At 35.3% G+C, this 2850-nt stretch overlaps 1 protein-coding gene across 1 annotated transcript in view; it reads right to left on the bottom strand.

The window, feature by feature from the left end:
* LOC123874064 (espin) overlaps positions 1-1674 on the bottom strand; it is an 88234-nt gene extending 86560 nt beyond the window's left edge. Inside the window, exon 1 of the mRNA XM_045919228.1 lies at positions 1500-1674. The gene's annotated coding sequence lies outside the window, so the exon portion shown is untranslated. The remainder of the gene's footprint in view (positions 1-1499) is intronic.
* Positions 1675-2850: the final 1176 nt, after the last annotated feature.

Here is a 2850-nt window from a genome sequence, read left to right as displayed (position 1 = left end):
ACGACTCACGAGCATATAAGCTGGTTGGTATAAAATAAAACTCATATGTAAAAGTAATAATATGATATGTAGGTATATCCTTTGAAATAAGCGCATGAGTTAAAACTGTAAAGTGGCAAGGCAATGATTATATCATTTGCTCCCAACGGTTTCCATAAGCTGGCATCTAGCGTAACGTGCCCGTACTGCGCACGCGCAACGTACGTATTACACACATTTATAATTATATATCTAGGTCGCAAAACATTTATTACTTTTGTTTCCCTTAGTTTGATTAAAAGATAAAAAACGCAGAAACTCGGAGAAACGCGTAAGCAACGCGATTTAAAGAATACAATATAATATATAGGAACTGAAGTATACAAAATAGGCTTTATCTAGGCATTTAAGGTGAATCAAGTTGAAATAAGTAAAACTAGTTAATAGTTAAGAAAAGAATTCCTAACATAAGCCAACCGGGTCTTGAAGCCACGACCTCTTGCGATGATGAATTGTATTTGTGGCCAATTAAGCCAAGAAATTCGTCGAAACCTTCAAATTTTATGGAGCTTCCATAAAAGCTTAGATATAGCATGTTACGTAGATATAAACGGTTATAATAATTACCATATTCATAACATCTGTATTTGGCAAGACTTTCTACCGGTGTAAACTGTTCTATAGTAAGCATTTAAAACAAGTGGCCAGTTCTATCCACGATGACCTATGCATTCACACTTTCCAAAAGCGTAACACAACATAACCTTAATATTGCTAATATTTTCTCTACTTTCATCTGAAATCTAAATAACCACTGAATTATAATATTGATTGATAAAAACATAACTACAGACACTACAGACTTAATTTATATCGATTTTAATCATTCAACAGTGTTGGGTATTAGATAGGTAATGTCCATAACATCCTGGCAAGCTGAGATTAGTGCAAATGTGTATAATGTACCAAAATAATAAGCCTCGTAGCGATTTACTCTTGGAAGATTTGAGGATTTAAATAATTTTTAAAAACTCCAATGTGATAACCCTGCAAAGATCTGATCGCGGAAATGAACTCGTAAAAAGCTTGTGTGAACTCGAAGAACTATTTGAACATTTGTCAAGTAGTAGAGATAACGAAAGAATCTAACGCACCAATTATTTGGTACTACATACCCCATTTGTCATGTTATATGATTTATCAAACATGCTGTATACTATATCGATAGTACTTAAGTAAATACTAATAACTAAGCAACATCGCAAATTAGTTGATAACCTAGCACTGAAGTTTGACAGTAACAATGTCATAATCGCAATCGCTGATTGGCTAAAATCGCAGCATAAAATATCGTAAATTCAGCCAATCACAACAAATGAAATGATTGCGATTTGCTGGAAGCACTCCCTGGTTACTAGGAAAACATAGAAGGAAGTATAGGAAAATGCTACAGGGAAGACGATAAATAATGTAGGATAGTATATAACCTCTTCTATAAACAAAAACGTAGACAAACTCACCGGCTTCAGCGCAATCCACAACACTAAACACAACACAAGATCACGTCACTAGCTCTACATATGCAACCTTCATAATCAGACCAAAGAGGTTAATGTCAACAAACTTTTATTAAAAAAAAGTTTTATTCCAATTCGAAATTCAAATCAATGGTCATCGGGCGCGCGATTCTGCCGTCAGTCGGCGAATGAATGCCGTAGAGATCGTATCGTGTGTATCACGTATGGCACATTGCTGATTACGTAGCCCGTCGTGTTACGGTAATATTTGGCTTCAGAGTTTAGTAACAGACATTCCGAATTCTAGGTTTTGTGATGTCCAGTATACGGTTAACAAATCATTTACCTAGCTAGCGACCTTTCCGATGAACGTTAAGAGCACCCTGTTAAAATAAGTCGATAGTATTTCTGAAACAAGCAGCTTTGACAGACGGATGGACGAACGAAGTCGAACTTCGTTTTGGATGAATTAAATAATTCATCCAACTTCGTCTTGGATGAATTAAATAATTCATTCAAGACAACGGTCGTTCCTTTTTACTTTTTTGGTAAGGAACTAACTATAAAGATCCTCTAAATGTAGCCTAATGCAAGCCGCATTCGTGGTTCCTGAGTAGGGTCGGCTATGATTGAATTCATCCAAGACAAGAAATAGGGCAGTTAGGCCGTGGGACAAAGGATATGCTAGCTGGAAAACCTCAGTCAGTAGTTCAATAAAAGTTCTCCTACATTATTAAAAGCTGCAATGCCCAAAATTCAGATTGGTACAATAATCCTTCACTAATAAAAGACACAGTATAAGAAAAGATTTATAGAGAAAAAAGAGCATAAGTTGAACCTAACGTACATTAGGTTGCTAATCAATGGGTAACGTCGTATGTCATTGAGTTTGGAATCTCTATGACTTGAAAGAAATGCACTAAGCACATTGTAGCAAAATGTTTCAGAAAATTCGGAAAGTGATGGGATTAAGTTCTGCTGTTGAAACTCAAAGTTTCAATAAATATCCGAAGGTCAATATCTCTAAAGATACAATATAATTCAAAGCAGATGTTATCGCCAAAGCAATTTTATTATGTACGTTAATATGGTGAGAATTTGACCGCAATTAGATTGCGCAATGCGTGCAATACATGTTTTAACTTTTATACATCATCTCCACTTCAATAAAAGCTTTATTAATCTACTAAAAGGATTGACTCATGAGATCAAAATATACTATACTTAGGTAAGTCCAAACACGACTACCCGTTTAACTACCAGTTTTGACGAAATGAGAACATACGAGCAAGTCAAACTAGTGAAAAGCTTTTAACGGTGATCTTTCTGTTTCTACTCCCATACAAACGTAGTT

The sequence above is a fragment of the Maniola jurtina genome, chromosome 17 (genome assembly GCF_905333055.1).
Source record: "Maniola jurtina chromosome 17, ilManJurt1.1, whole genome shotgun sequence".
NCBI classification, from domain to species: domain Eukaryota; kingdom Metazoa; phylum Arthropoda; class Insecta; order Lepidoptera; family Nymphalidae; genus Maniola; species Maniola jurtina.
The sequence above is the reverse complement of the archived record's forward strand: the minus strand, read 5'-3'. Positions and strand labels throughout refer to the sequence as shown.